Source organism: Cystoisospora suis, assembly GCF_002600585.1.
Source record: "Cystoisospora suis strain Wien I chromosome Unknown contig_5760, whole genome shotgun sequence".
Lineage (NCBI taxonomy): Eukaryota > Apicomplexa > Conoidasida > Eucoccidiorida > Sarcocystidae > Cystoisospora > Cystoisospora suis.
The window spans coordinates 666-898 of NW_027158550.1; positions in this window are offsets into that span (position 1 = coordinate 666).

The window sequence follows — 233 nt, forward strand, 5'->3', positions numbered from 1 at the left end:
AGAGAGAGAGAAGGAGGAGTAAACTGATATAAAGTTCTTGTCTTTTCGTATCATTCTTGGCTAAGAAGAAAGAGAGACATGAAGAGAACAAGAAAGTAAGTGACTTTTGATGACTGCCGGTAACACACAAGTGAATGAATGAATGAGAGACAGAGACATGGTCGTCTCCTCCATCTCTATTCTGTTCTCTCCCATGAGATAGATGCTTCCCTCCTTCTTCTTTTTCTTCTCAC